We start from the raw sequence: 15,264 nt of genomic DNA, 5'->3' as shown, positions 1-15,264 counted from the left end.
GAATTGCTTTCCCAAGACCTTCTCAGATCACCAGGTTGTCCCTTCTTCTGTGAGTCCAATGCCATGCAGATGGAGGCCAATGGATCCTTCTCCTGGTTTATGTCAGGAGGGTGTCCCAGGTCTAGTTCAGCCTCCAAGAAGGTCTCAACCAAACACACTGTGGTCTCCAGGCTAGCTTCCCAATGCCTGTAAACCCACTCCTGGGGTCCTGGTGGTAAGATCCAACAGAACTGCTCAAATACCAACCAGCTCTTCCCCTGCCCACACATCCCAGCCCACCCCACCCTCCCCACCCTTCACTGCCTCCCAGGTAGCCCTTTATATTTTCCCTACTCCCTCTAAAGGTGTGTCTACATTGCAATTAGACACACTTGACTGGCCAAAGCCCACTAACTCAGGTTCATGGGGCTCAGGATAAGGGGTGTTTAACTGTGGTGTAGATGTTCAGGATTGGGCTGCAGCCCAACCTCTGGGACGCCCCCACCTCACAGTGTCTGCCTGAGCTCAAACATCTGCATGGCAACTAAACAGCCCTTTACCCTGAGCCCTGTGAGCCTGAGTCAGTTGGTACAGGCCAACTGTGGGTTTTTAACTGAAGTACAGATATACCCTAAAAGGCCAGAGTTAATTACCTGCTGCCTTAATACTTTAGGATGTGGGCTAAGGAATGCCCTTGTACTCTGTCACACCTCAACCATCTCCAGCCTAGGAAATGTCCTCGTGAGAGGAGGTGTCATAGAGAGCCACAATTAAAGGTAGCCTTAGCAACATAGCTGTATGGAACTGTGCAGTTGGGGAGCCTTGGCAGGAGTAGATAGGTCCAGGTCTCGTAAACTAGCACCCAGGTGTCTGTGTAGCTGACCCTAGCTTACTGCAGATCTCAGGAGATTCACAGTCCACTAAAACCATTCATGGAAAACTACACAAAGGGAAACTCACTGAGTTTTCCTCCACCACAGAATCACCTCTCATAAGTATTTCTATGGGAACAAGGATATCATGCCCAATGTTATTTAGCTGTTGATATATTCAAAGCAACAGGAAGGTGGGACTGTAAAAAGGCTAATGCAATGCCTGGACACATGAAACAGAGGAACCTCAAGTAGAGAGGATATTTTACCTCTGTATTTAGCATTGGTGCAACCACTGCTGGAATGCTATGTCCAGTTCTGGTGTCCACAATTCAGGAAGGATGTTGATAAATTGGAGAGGGTTCAGAAAAGAGCTACAAGAATGATTTAAAGATTAGAAAACATTCCCTATTGTGAAACACTCAAGGAGCTCAATCTGTTTATTTTAACAAAGAGAAGGTTGAGGCATGACTTGATTACCGTCTATAAGTGCCTACATGGAGAACAAATATTTGATAAGGGGCTCTTCAGTCTAGCAGAGAAAGGTATAACATGAACCATGGCTAAAAGTTCAAATTCAGTCTCGAAATAAGGTCTGAATTTTTAACAGTGAGGGTAATTAACCACTGAAACAATTTACCAAGGGTTGTGATAGAATCTCCATCAGTGGCAATTTTTAAAGGAAGATTGGATTTTTTTAAAAGATATGCTCTAGTTCAAAAAAATTATTTCAGGGAAGTTCTATGGCCTGTGTTATATGGGGTATCAGACTAGATGATCACAATGGTCTCTGCTGGCCTTTGAAACTATGAATCTACATGAAGGATTTTGTCTGGAATGGAGTATTCTTTGAGGACAGTGAATGAGCACTTCTTCCTGTGCTATGTTGAGACTGATGAATCCTGTTCCCACAGTATTGCTATATTATATGCAGTGTAATACTTCCTTCTAAATGCTACCACAGTTGTGTGTATTCTAAGAGGAGGAGTGCTTGTGAAAGAGTGTAACAGCTCAGTAATTATACCTCTGGCAATTCTTCGCTGTGTTGTACATTCATCACACATCATAGTCAAAGCAATTTTGCTTTCAGGCATCACAACCAGGAGGGATATTTTCCCCTTTGATTTTTTAAAATGCACTGAATTATATGTTTGTGATGATAATGTTGTGATACAAACACAGAAAAGGTGCATAGTGAGGCTGATTTTGAGTCAGGATCTGGCCCAATGTATTGTGTACATCGCTGCTGGTGTTGGAGACAGAGGTTTGTCTGCAGGGACAGCATGCTTTTAAACATTTTAGTTGATATTTTAGGAAACATGATGTCAGTCATGACTGACAGAACAGAATAATATATTATGCACAAAATGAAACCAAACGCTCTTAACGGCCAGATACTTAGCTGATGTAAATCAGTGTCACTCCATATCTGGAGTGTCAAAATTTTTTACCAGCTCAACTTGTCATCCACTTGAAAGGTACAACTTGTCTATGGAAGCAACGTTTGCATCAGCATTGCTTGTATACTGATAAGACCATTTTAACTGATAAGTATTTTAATACAGCATTACTGGCTATTTTAATTTCCCACTTTCTACAACGAGGGACTGAAATGTCTTATATGGCATGTGTCTAGGACTCTGACGTTACACCAGTGTCTGTACCACATGAATGGGTGCCAAGCACTACTATTCAGTAGAGTTGGGCCTTTGTAAAAGCCAAATCATCTTGTTTTCACTCATGCTTGTATAGATGATTAAAAGTTGAATCCAAAGACCACTGAAGTCAGTGGATTTCTTTCTTTGGATCAGGCTTGAAATGCAGACCTAGCTTTTTGCATCTGTGACTTTAACTGACCTATGAAAACACTTTTAATAATGATGGCATTTCCAAAGCAAATTCTGTATATGCATTTAGATTGTATGAGCACTGGCTGGTAGATTGTGAAAAGTTCATCATAAAGCCAAAGTTTGCCATCAGTTGATAACTCTCATTAAATCAGCTCCAGATCTTTAGAATATAACCCAAAATAGAAAGCAAACTTTAATACTTTCCCTATATTTTTATTAACCAAAGAGCCTAAAACCTGTATTAAGACAAATTATTATTAAGTCATTTAAGCAGGGGATGACTTCACAGAGAATAACATGGTAAATTCAGGGAGCTAGATGGTGAAATGGATCAGTGCTCTAGACATTTATGTTTGGAGACCTAACTTCAAAACCCTTGTTCACTAGGGAAAATGAATTTGCTAGGCTCATCCCAACTCCGCTGGTGCTTATCACAAAACCACATCTAAATTCAGCACTGCAAAACACAGATGGCAATTTCTCAACACAAATCCCAGGGTTGCTGCATGTCAGGGCTGAGATACATTGGCAGTGCTGTGCAGGAAAATGTGCACAGCACATGAACATGCTATTCAGGGTTCCATATCATAGGTCTTCTGTACCCTCAAACAGGGAAAAAAATCACCTAACTTATATAGCCTTTGAACCATCACTTACTACTACAATTCTTCCTACTGGGAACTGCACTGAAGTATTAGATTGATTTTTTCCCTGAAGTGCTTTTATACACTAAACACTATTCAGATCATTAAGAACAAGATTGCTACTTCCTTTTATGTAGCTGTGCAGGGAAATATAAAGGGGGTGTAAGCACATGATTTACCAGAAGCGCTGATCCAGACATGGGGTTACCCAGTAGACTATGCAGGACTGCTACTCCCCACTGTAGGAGAAAATGAGAGCCTGAGACATGAGGACTAGTATAACAGGCCAGGTCTGAGGCCTGAGCTAAAGTAGCAGTCAAGCCCTGATCAGATGTTAGTAGAAGTCAGGCTGCGAACTTGTATGCAAGTTCACAGAAACTGGCAAGAACAGAGCTGGTGTTGCAAAAACATACATTCCTAAAGAAGTACTAAGCACAGAACACTCAGCGTTCCAGAAAACATTCCAGAAAAGTGGCACCAGAACATTCCAATACTAGGAATGGTTCAAGCTCACTCCTCAAAGATAACGAGAACATACTGACCTCTCTTTAAGGTCAGGATGACAATGTGATGGATAGAGATGTTTTGATCAAACCATCCTGTACAGGGTAAAGGATGATATGTTACCACATCAGAGGGTGGTAACTACATACATCAGAGGAACTATATGCAACTTGTTCATATCAGTGTATAAAAGAGAACCTCAAAGTGAGCGTCTTTGTCTGGCCGAGGGAGGAACATAAGACCCGCCATTTAATGAACCAGTCCATTGTTACAGACATACATGTATTAAGTGTCCTTGTAGCACAGATAAGGTGCTTTTTACCATGCCTCATCAGCAATAAACCTGGCCTGGTGCCTTCGTTACTGAAACGGATCTCTGGTCTTATTGGGTAATCCAATCATGGTCTTCTATATTGGCTATCTGCGCAGAGCTGGGACAGCATATCCACTGGGAGAAAACAACTGATAATGGACATTTGCAAATGGACAGAAGAGGGGTGGAACCAGTGCAATGAGAGAAGTAATCTACATTCTGTGAAGATCTGCTGTAAATTATTTCCACCCACCAACAAGGAAGGAAGTGCAACTTTTTTGAAGAACAATACTTTCCCAGGGCTCTTCCTGGGGTTTCATAGCAAAGAGTTGCCCCTTACACAACACAAGAAGTAAAATCTCAGACTAGCCCAAAGAGCAAGATTCTGTCTCTCTTACTCAGGTAGAGTGGTAATTTACTCTGCACTTAATCCCACTGACTCTCCTTGTGGTTGCACCTTAAATCTATTGGAAAGCTAATGCTTGTGCTGAACATGGCAGCCCACTTGTCAATCAAAGTCCTAGGAGCTCATTCAGTCAATGTTTCATGCTCTGAACTGGCTGCCTGTTGATTTCCAGGTGGAGTTTGTCATATTGGTTTTGATCTCTAAAGATGTTCTACAGAGGCAATTTGAGCTAGACCGTCTCAGTATGACAGGGTTTCTGCAGAATATTCTCCATAATGGCCTCTTTTGTTAGGAATATACTCTCTCCTTGATCCACAATAGCCTGCATTTGTCGACCATGGCACACAGCAAGGCACATCTCCTCAAGAAGGCTCTGAAAGAAGTGACTATCACTTAAGAAACAGACAGAGGGAAAGTGGAAAATTTGTTTTACATTTGTTTCATGATTATTTGTTGATTACGTTTTGTTTGTCGAACTGTTGGTATTTTTCTTTCTGACATATTCATCTATTGTATTTTTTAATTCAATGTCATAGATTCCTTGAGCATTAAGATTGGTGCCTCATTGTTATTTTAAACATCCAGATAAATCCACACAGAACAGGAAACTACTCAACATGAGTCAAAGGTGCAAAATCAGGCCCTAAATATCAAGGATCAAGGATGGGTGAATGCCCCAATATTCAGTTTTAGTGTATATGTGGAGCCACTGGCTCTTTCCAATGGATCACATTTAGGACTATTGGAAAGACCTGTTGTGAAAATAATAGGGCTAAAAAATGAAGAGACATAAGTCACATGAATCGAGTCTAAAACTATCTATTGATTAACTGGAAAGTTTTTCCTTTGTCTCCTACCTATGAACACAAAGCTTGTGGTGATATATGTTCTTTTGAATATGCATGTTTTCCCAGTTACTATTCAGAAATATTCGATGTCCCAAATAAGACTAATATGGAGAGGTTTTCATTTTTAAGGTTCTGATCTTGCACTATTGAAGTTGCTGGGAATTTTGCCATTGGTATTCCCAGGAGCAGGATTGGGATTAAGTTAGACTTGCACAGCTCTACAAAATATTCTAATATCCCCCCCTTAAAAGCAAAACCCTTTTCATGAATTTAGGTTAAAGTGATTGTTTTGTAACTTAAAGACAGGTTTTATTTCCTGGTACATGAGAAACAAAAGTACACTAATTCTTCTTTGTAGGGTAAAGTAGGACTTTCAGCTTTTGGGCTGAAATACTTGTGGTCAGATGTAACTCACCTTAGTGGGTTGTAAGTGAATTTGGAAAATCTCAAGAAGAAAAGAAGAGAAGGATTTGTATTCAGTCCCTCCTTTTACTGTGCAAACATATACTACAACAAGCTTAAATCAGTGTTTTGAAAGAAAAAGATTATAGAATAATAATTTTGATTGGTTCCATTTTTGCATAACTTCCATGTATCTCTGTTCCTAGAGATGGAGCAAATCAGTTTAAGAATATTGTTCTCACTCAAACATGGGGTTTTCACCTGGTCTGATACATTCTGTACTCATAGTTTTGTAGTATTAATCTATCATATGCAGGAAGATTTTATGTTATAGTCTGGAGTCTTTTATATGGAGGGATGTGATCACTGAAAACCTCCTGGAAGGTTTTGCAAGAGAAAAAAGTTTCAGGACCTCATTATATCTAGCCATTAAGAATGGGAATTACAACTACTCTGGCCCTAGACCTTGCTGCCTCCTATGTAGTATCTTTTTCTTCGAGGATAGGATGGTGAATGGTAACACTGATATTCTGATCTCTACATAGTGCTTATATTCTATTTTACAGAAGCATAATGTTAACAAACCACCAACCAGGAAGAGGATTAAAAAGAAAATACAGGGTACTTACTGCTTATCTAAAACGAGGAAGCAAAGAATACACAGGAGGATATAATGAGAAATACTAAAACAAAGGCTATAAAATGCAAAGAAAGGTTTTAAAACAGAGAGAAGTTACAATTTAAAAACTGTTACAAATAATCAGCTGACTTTGGGGAAAGACATAATTGCAATAACAGAAGGGAGAACAGTAGATTATGGATGGGATGAAGTTGGGAAAAAATCAAGGAAGCTTGCATGATTAGGGTTGAAAGGGGAAAACAAACTTGAAGAGAACCCAAAGTATTTAGTGAAATAAATTCTACTTCCTCAACATTTTTCCAAGATCAGAAAATGAATGTGTAATATTGCCCATGTGATTCATACTTTCTGGAAGATGGAAGGCAAGTAGAGACAACTCCAATAATCAGTTTTCCAGAACTAGTTGAAGGTAACCACAGAGAGTTTAAGGCAACAAGGCAGAAATCTTTTCCTTCAAATTAGTCAATTGTAGATCATTTGCACTGTATGAATTACGCTCTAGATGACTAAGGGGACTGAGAGGATTTTTTTCTTGTTTTTACCCGTGAGTATCTTGAGTGAGTATTTGTCTCCAACGTAGCTCAAAGGGTGAGTACTATGGCCTATATGCTGAAAGGTCAGAATACAGTCAGCCAGATCCTTAGCCCCATTATGTCTGCCTTGAAATGCTCCAGCAGCACAAAGCAGATTTAAATATGGTTTGAATGACCATCTCATCATTCTACTTTAAGAATATCCCCAGATGACCAGTGAAAATGACGTTCCAACCCCTTTAAAATCCTCCTCAGAGATGGCTAGAGAATTTGGCTGAATAGAATGGCATGGTACATAATCTCAGTGGAGTGGTTAAACCGAATGTTCCAACATACATCATTGCATCAGTTCAGTGATCAGTTTCAGCCACAAAGTTCAAATCCAGTTTGGAATTTCCTTAGCATTCCAAGGCATATGTTTCAGCCATAAATTTATATCAATGCAATGCACTAGATTATGGCGAGACTACAGTTTTTTCCATATTTAAAGCCTTGGTTCTGCAACTAGATGCACATAAGCAGATAGCTGCACCTACACAGAGCACCACTGAAGTCTTCACCACTGAAGAGTATCAAGGGTAAAAATGTACAAAATTTCCAACAGGACTGTTTTTCCAACAGAAAATGACTTTTTAAACTTAAAAGATGGTTACTTACCTTGTAACTGTTGTTCTTTGAGATGTGTTGCTCATGTCCATTCCATTGTAGGTGTGTGCGTGCCTTCGTGCACAGTTACAGAAGCTTATTTTCCCTTTAGCAGTACCCATAGGGCCACCTCTGGCGCTCCCTGGAGCCTCGCTTACTTGCCGCAGTATATGAGGTGCTGCTGGCCCTACACCCTCCAACTCCAGCAGCGGGGACAGGGGTGGGTCATGGAATGGACATGAGCAACACATCTCGAAGAACAACAGTTACAAGGTAAGTAACCGTCCTTTCTGCTTCGAGTGCTTGCTCATGTCCATTCCATTCTAGGTGACTCACAAGCAATACCTTGGAGGTGGGCCAGAGTTACAGATGAGCTGCCTGCAGCACTGCTCTGCCGAAGCCCATATCGTCCTGTGCCCGCTGGCTCATGGTGTAGTGGGACGTGAAGATGTGTACAGACAAGCAGGTGGCAGCCCTGCAGATGTCTTGCACAGGCACTCTTGCTAGGAAGGCTGTAGACAAAGCGTGAGCTCTGGTTGAGTGGGCTGTAATTATCCCTGGATGCGGCACCTTTGCCTGCTCACAGAAGACCTTGATGCAGGAAGTTAACCACGATGATATGCGCCGAGCGGAAACAGGTAAGCCTTTCATCCGATCAGCCACCGTGACAAAGAGTTGTGTAGATCTCCGGAACGGCCTCATGCGGTCAATGTAGAATGCTAACGCCCATCTAACATCTTGCATGTGCCATCTCCTCTGCTCCTCTGAAGCATGCGGTTTGGGAAAAAACATGGGAAGAAAATGTCTTGATTATAATGAAATTGGGAAACCACCTTATGTAGGAAGGCCGTGTGCGGCTGCAACTGAACTTTGTCTTTATAGAACACAGTATAAGGAGGCTCCGAGGTCAGCGCCCCAATCTCGGAGACCCTCCTTGCTGAGGTAATGGCCACCAGGAAGCCACCTTTCATGACAGCAGCAGTAAAGGGCATGTAGCCATGGGCTCGAAAGGGGTCCCTGTGAGCCACGAGAGGACCAGGTTGAGATCCCAGGGAGGCACCGGCTCATGGACATGCAGATAGTGCCTCTCCCTCCCTCTCAGGAATCTAATTGTCATAGGGTGGGAGAAAACTGATCTCCCCTCCAAAGGCTGGTGGAATGCCAATATAGCTGCTAGGTAGACCTTCAGGGAGACCACAGCTAGCCCCTGGGATTTTAGTTGCAACAAGTACTCCAGGATCACCTGTATTGGTGACAACCCAGGCGAAATCCCCTGAGAATCTGCCCAACAGGTAAATCGCTTCCATTTAGCCTGATATACGACCTGCGTAGAGGTTTCCTGCTACCCAGCAGGATTTGTTGGACTTGTGCCAAACAGGCTCGCTCGTCTGCTCTCAGCCACAGAGCCTCCATGCCATGAGGTGTAGGGAGTCCAGGTCCACGTGTAGCGAGCGACCGTGGTCCTGGGACAGGAGATCGTGTCATCTCGGAAGCTTTAGTGGTGGGGAGATCGATAGGTCCAGCAGCATGATGAACCAGTGCTTGCATGGTCAAACTGGTGCAATTAATATAAAGTCTGCCTTGTCCCTCTTGATTTTCAGCAGGACTTTGTGAAGCAGAGGAATGGGCAGAAACGCGTACATGAAGCTCCCTGACCACTGCAGATGGAAGGCATCAGAGAGCGACCCGGCCTCTAGGCTGTGGAGGAAGTAGAACTGCGGGCATTTTCTGTTTCAAGCTGATGCGAACTGGTCCACCTGGGGAGAGCCCCACCGTTGGAAAATCATAGAGACCACCTTCGGATGCAGCAACCAGTCGTGGCAGGGTAAGAACGACCTGCTGAGGTGGACCGCCTCGTCGTTCCTCACTCCCGGGAGGTGAGAGCCTATTATGTGAAAATTGTGCCTCACTGCCAAGTCCAACAGACAAATGGCTTCCTTGCAGAGGGCTGAGGAACGGGCTCCCCCCAGCCTGTTGATGTAATACATGGCCACTGTATTGTCTGTCAGTACCTGTACCACCTTGCCCACAATAAAGTGGAGGAACACTCCACAGGCTAGTCAAATAGCCTGTAACTCTCTCACATTGATTTGCAGGCACCTCTCCTCCCTTGACCAGACCCCTTGTGTGCCGAGGTTGGCGCTGATATGGGTCCCCCACCCTAAGAATGAGGCGTCCAATACCAAGGTGACCAAGGGGACTAGCTTCTCAAACAGCACATCCCTCAACACTGCTCGGGGGCTTCGCAACCAGTCTAGCATGGCCAGGATCTGAGGGGAAACTGTGACCACCCGGTCCAGGGAACGTCTGCTCAGGGCATAAACCAAGGCGAGCCACGACTGAAGTGGTCTGAGTCTTAGCCAAGCCAGCCTCACCACGTAAGTGCAGGCCACCATGTGGCCTAACAACTGCAGATAGTTGTTGCCTGGATGTTGTTGTTGGGCAGAGGTGCAGGCGAGCAATGGTGGCAGACATTGCCTTCAAGCATGGCTGGGGTAGGAAAGCTCTGGCTTGGGATGCGTCCAGAACCGCTCCAATGAACTCTATCCGCTTCACCAGAGTTAATGTGGACTTCTGCTTGTTTATTAGCAGCCCCAGCCGGCAGCAGGTGGTGCATCTCAGATCTACACTGCTCTGGACCTGGGCCTTGGACCTGCCCCTGATCAGCCAGTTGTCCAGGTGGGGAAAATTTGGACCCCTTCACACAAACTGGTAGTGGGAGCCAGCTACCATGAAACGGAGGAAATGCCTATGGCTGGGGAAGATAGAAATGTGGAAGTAAGCGTCCTTTAGGTCAAGGGTGGCATACCAGTCTCCTGGATCCAGGGAGGGGATGATGGGGGCAAAGGAGACCACGTGAAATTTCAGCCTCTTGAGATATTTGTTGAGATGACGCGGCTCTAGTATAGGTCTTAGACCCCCTTTTGCTTTGGGGATGAGGAAGTACCTCAAGTAAAACCTCTTTCCCCTCTTGTCCGGTGGAACCCCTTCTATGGCCCCTCCTGGCTGAGAAGGGTCTCTACCTCTTGCATGAGGAGTTGCTTGTGAGAGGAGTCCCTGAAGAGGGACGGGGAGGGAGGGTTTTTGGGAGGGATAGAAGCAAACTGGAGGGCACAGCTTGCCGAAACTATGCCAAGGACCCAGCGATCCAAAGTGACCTTGGCCCATTCAGACAGGAAGGGAGCTAGGCGGTTCAAGAAGGGATGAGAGGGTTCCAGGGAACAAGTTGGAATGCTGCCCTCAGGTGCACTTTCAAAATGACCTTCTTTGATTACCAGATCAGCTAGACGACCCTTGCTGGGGGGCTGAGGAGGACCCTAGTGTTGGTTGACGTCTCCTAGACCCCCTATTTCTGTCCTGCTGTCTGTAGGGCACGAACTGCTGTGGCTGGTACCTCTGCTGTTGCTGGCCTTGAGGACAGAACTGGTGTCTCTGCTCCTCATGGAGTTCTCTATCCCCCTCTCCCAGGCCTGGGGGTGCCACAATGCAGTCATCTCTTCCCCTTTCCCAAGCTGGGGGAAGCAGCTCCAGGGGCTCTTCACCACACTCTGGCCAGTCCCAGGCTGGGTGCTGCAGGGGAGGAGGCACTACCCCAGCCGTGTTTCTCACAGGGTTCTTTGCTGGGTTCTCTGTTCCCCTCCCCTTTCTCTCTCCTTCTGTGAGAACAAAGAGAGGAGCAGAGAGATTTTGCTGGCTTCCAGCAGGGCTGAACTTGGCTAAGAGGCTGGAGCTTCTTATGTCATCACGAGAGGGGCTGCATAACCCTCTGAAATTTCACACTCCTGAAAACATCCTGAGAGTTGGCAATGCTGCACTCTGCCTGATGGGGCACAACCTCCTGTTTCACCCACCACTGACAATTAATCAATTCTACCCCAGCCCTGAGATGCCCAGCCCCCAGTCCCACATGAACTCTGTCCACCTTACTCCCACACACACATCAATCCTGTCCTCAGCCCCACATCTGCCCTTTGCCCTCAGTGCACCTCTGCTCCTCTCCCAACTGTTGAGGCTTGTCACCTCCAAGGGTCTTCCCAGCCTCTTGGAACAGCTGGGGGACAGCACTTCTCTTCCTTCTGAGTCTGGAAGATTGCAAGATAAAGGGGCGGAGGCGGAGAAGCAGGGAGTAGCTGATGCATTTTTCACAAGAGGGGCAAGAGGAACTGAGCAGCCCTCAGCTTCTGGGCTCTTCCTGCTCCTTCCTCTCCCCTTCCTCCTGCAAAAATGGTATCTGCGGCTCAGTCTCCCTCTCCCTGACCAAACACTTCTCTCAGTTCCTGGGGAGGAGGGGAGAGCTCTGCCTGCCTTCTGCAGCAGCTGTGATTGTCTGTTTTCCCCCAGGAGGCAGGGAAATGGGGAAGACAACAAATCAGCATGGCTGAGAAGGGCTGGAAATGTTGTGAAGGTCGGAGCTTCTCATGTTGTCATCACCAGACTGGCTGCCGCAGCGGCCAAAATCCAGAAACTTGTGATAAAATTGCAAGAGTTGGCAACAGCGCCTGTGGGAGAGGCAGGAACATGGCTAGCCAAGCATGTGACCAGAGCTCAGAATTGGGCCTTCTGTCTGCTCACTGGTTCTTTTTGCACTCTGGTGGCTGGACCTGCCAGGTCATTACTACCTGGAATCCCACTACCTGGAAGAAGTAGAGGCCTAGGTCAGTGCACAATGGGTCTGGATGGATACTATTGATCTGTGTGCCTCGGTGAAGGCAAAGACTGTTTCACTGGACTATCTTGGACCCTGGAAGGGTTGGATTTTATGACATGGCCAGACAACTAAGTCACCTGAAACTAAGCCACTAAACTTCAAATTGGCAAGCTGCCAGACAGAAATTGTGAGTCACCACAAGAAATGAAACTGAGGTAGCTAACACAAACCGTTGAGGTTAGGTGAGTTTAGTACAGTGATCCATTTTGATTGAGCACCATATGTATGAATCTTTGGTCAGTGAATACTGTAATAATATTTAATTAGCATTTTCCAGCTGTAGATCTCAAAGCATGGTGGGTCAGCCATATTATCTTCGTTTTACAAATGTGGACGCTGAGCCCCAGAGGCACCATGACTTGCCCATGGCCCCATAAATGAGTCAGTAGCAGTGCTACGAACTGATCCCAGGTCTCCAGACTGCCAGGCCAGCAAATTTCCCCAGAGAAAGTATTTTAAGTGAAATGACTCCTCCAAACATCAGACTTGAGACACAAAAGAGTATGCACTGAATAGTCCCCTGTTCCTTTAATTCCATGTTGCCATGATTCTCCCCAGATAAAACTATGCCTCTGATCTCTGGTCTACATTTTTAATGTCCAAGATTAATTTTCAGATGTGTAGATTTTTGTTAGAGAACAACTGAACTCTCAGGGTCTGTAATGTATGTTACCCTCACTTCTCATGTCCATTGCGTTTAATGGCTGGGGGGTTTACAAGCTTTTTTTAAAATGTTGACTGCTTACTGCAACAAACAATGAGCTATGCCAATTGATACCACCTGGGCATATGGCTCCAGGGCTGTATTATGGTATCTGTACAATACTGATTTGATTAGAGGGGCTGGCCCATGGTGTGTATCTTCCAGGAAGGCACACACAGTTACTAAAGTAAACTGCATGGGGTTAACAGGTTATAGCAGTATCAGATAAGTAAAGAACTCCTGATTCAATAGCTGTCACTTAACCTTTATCATTGTAGGGAAATCCCAGAGTGGAGTTTAAAGCTTCCTCCTTTACCCCTCCTCCCCAAGGACTTTGGATACATCACTGCAACACAAACATGATTACACAATTTGCAGTTTTTAATATCTTTTTAGTGTAACATTTCTGATTCTTACCAGCTGTGCAGCAGAATTTGGCAAAAGTCTAGCTCTCTGTGTGCAGTTTGCAGGCAGGGTCCCTTGCAAGATTACTGAGGCATGGATACAATTACAATCACTGTCTGGGATTCTCCCCCTATGACTTCCACAGTTGAAGCATATTAGATAACAATTGGCAGACACATGCAGGGCAAGGCCATTGTGTTTACCCTTTGAGTACCAGGAAGTCATGAGAACAGAGAGCATGAACCATTTTAAACAAGGGAGATCATTCAGAATATACAGTCTAAGCCTATTTGATTCTTTGTCTTCACGCAGCCCACAGCTGAACGTATTCATGATGATTTTTCAAAGAGTTCATGTAACAGTAAGTACTCTGCACCAAAGCCTATGATTCTGTGGCTGCTACTTGTAACAGTAGCTGGTTAAAAAAAAAATATTCAGACTGAAGTGTGGATTTTTAATTGATGGTGTCCGATTAAGCGCCTCATCTTTCAAACTAGCTTAAAAAGGCCAAGTCCCACAAGTACTTTTTTAAATTCACTAGTTTGTGGCATGATTAGCTGCCATGGAGGGAGCTGCTGCACCTTTGGCCTGCTCATAGATTCTAGGGTGTATTCTATCCTCTGGTCCCATGTAAAGCCTGGCTTCACCAGGAGGGAACTTGCTCCTATCTAAGGCAATGCCAGTGGAAGTGTGTTCGGGGCACAGAAAATATTCAAATGAAAAGAATAAGAGGATGTGATCTAATGAGATGCTTAGGAAACTTTCCAACATCAGTATGCACCATAACTCCTTGCACCATGTTGAAAATGCTACACAAGTTTTACCCTGGCAGCGCTGCCACTGCAGGGGAAAGTCTGGACCAATTTGTCATATTGGAATAATTATCCTTCCCAGAAAGAAAACATTTTTCCATTGAAATGAATTAATGAATTCAGGATTCTGCTAAATACAGCAGAAACATTACTTGCAGAACATGTACCCACTCATATTTATTAACCATTTAAAGTTACTTTACATTTGGTTTTGTTATACTAGAGTAAACTATTTTAGTGTGTGTAATTAACAAAAGTATACTGTATATTTTAAAATTTATCTGAGCCTTCAGAACTAGAAAAATTTTGGACAACATTTTGAAAACCAAGTGCTATTATTATTCTATACATCATGGACCTGATTCTCATTTCCACTCGGCAGGATAAAAGTCTTAAAGTGAGTGCAAAATACAAATGTAATTTACACCCACTTTAAGGTATCTTTACACTGCCAGAGAAGTGTAAACAAGCCTTAGTTTAAAGGAAAACCAGGCTTTTCATATGATTTTAAAAATATTTTTATATGCTTTAAGTATATAAAACTTCATGGAAAAAATGAACAAAAGATAGCAAGAACAATAAAACACAATGGTAAAATAATATTTAAGCATGTAGAGACCAGATATGATTTGAATTCATGAACACAAACAAATACAAATGTAAATACACTGTTTTATTATTTTTCTCTCAACGAAATATTTCATCTTCCAGGCATGTCTATGATGCTCATCTCTTTAGTATTGATATATTCTACCGTATAGTCAGCCTCTTAAAATTTAAAACAAATTACTGTGACATGTATTTAATATACATAAGATTATGCTTTTATAATATCTGTACAGTTCAGCCACATTGAAACAGCCTTTTAGGATATGGCTCAATCCTGCCCCTAGGGGCTTCACAATCCCATGATATACTCAAGCAGATCTCTGTACATGTAGCCAAACTGTTGTTTCATACCACCAGTTCCACTTCTCAATAGCACCTAAATATTTAATGT

General features: G+C 43.8%; 1 protein-coding gene across 6 annotated transcripts in view; it reads right to left on the bottom strand.

Moving 5' to 3' along the window:
* Window positions 1-15,264, bottom strand: part of IL17REL (interleukin 17 receptor E like) — a 62,109-nt gene that overhangs the window by 45,813 nt on the left and 1,032 nt on the right. The gene's annotated exons all lie outside the window — the stretch shown is intronic.

Source organism: Emydura macquarii, unplaced genomic scaffold (assembly GCF_026122565.2).
Source record: "Emydura macquarii macquarii isolate MOO-44397 ecotype Brisbane River unplaced genomic scaffold, CSIRO-AGI_Emac_v2 contig_2636, whole genome shotgun sequence".
Taxonomy (NCBI): domain Eukaryota; kingdom Metazoa; phylum Chordata; order Testudines; family Chelidae; genus Emydura; species Emydura macquarii.
The sequence above is the reverse complement of the archived record's forward strand: the minus strand, read 5'-3'. Positions and strand labels throughout refer to the sequence as shown.